Source organism: Tarenaya hassleriana, unplaced genomic scaffold, assembly GCF_000463585.1.
Source record: "Tarenaya hassleriana unplaced genomic scaffold, ASM46358v1 Cleome26, whole genome shotgun sequence".
Classification (NCBI taxonomy): domain Eukaryota; kingdom Viridiplantae; phylum Streptophyta; class Magnoliopsida; order Brassicales; family Cleomaceae; genus Tarenaya; species Tarenaya hassleriana.
Window position 1 is genome coordinate 773029 of NW_010965869.1, and position 633 is coordinate 773661.

Below are 633 nucleotides of genomic sequence, written 5' to 3' on the forward strand. Positions count from 1 at the left end.
CATTAAAATTTTTGTTTTATATCCGCTGCGCAAACCCTAGAATCGATCTCTTAGGAATTAGATTCGCTCATGAGATCCCAGGAAACCCAATACCAATGCCCTACTGCATGACAGAAATAACTCTCTTCCTTTTTTTTGGACTTTAGAGTTCGAATTCTGACAATCACATATTATAAAAAAAAATATTAAAAGACTATTTATATATATATATATATATATATATATATATCCATTTATATTTTGTTTTTTTATTAACCTAGAACGTATATTACCAAGAGTGGTTGGCTCAACTGGTAAGTGGGTATGCGCAAAGAGTGCTCCACCCAGGTTCGAATCCCACCCTTGGTAAATTACATATTATCAAAAAAAAATCTAGAACGTATATTATGAAGAAAACAGAGAAGAAAAGGTTGACAAGTAGAAAACAAGTTCAATTATCTATTGATTCTATTCGTATGTGTTCTGTACATGTGCTTTTAACCTAGACGAACATAACAGCTAAATAATTATGATATGGCAATATAATATTGTCTAATACGATATATGGTAAATTAGCAAATACAGGGCAAACACAAATGTCTTCTTTCCTTGTGTCGATTTGATTGCATCCGGGACTATCCGAGACTGCCTTCT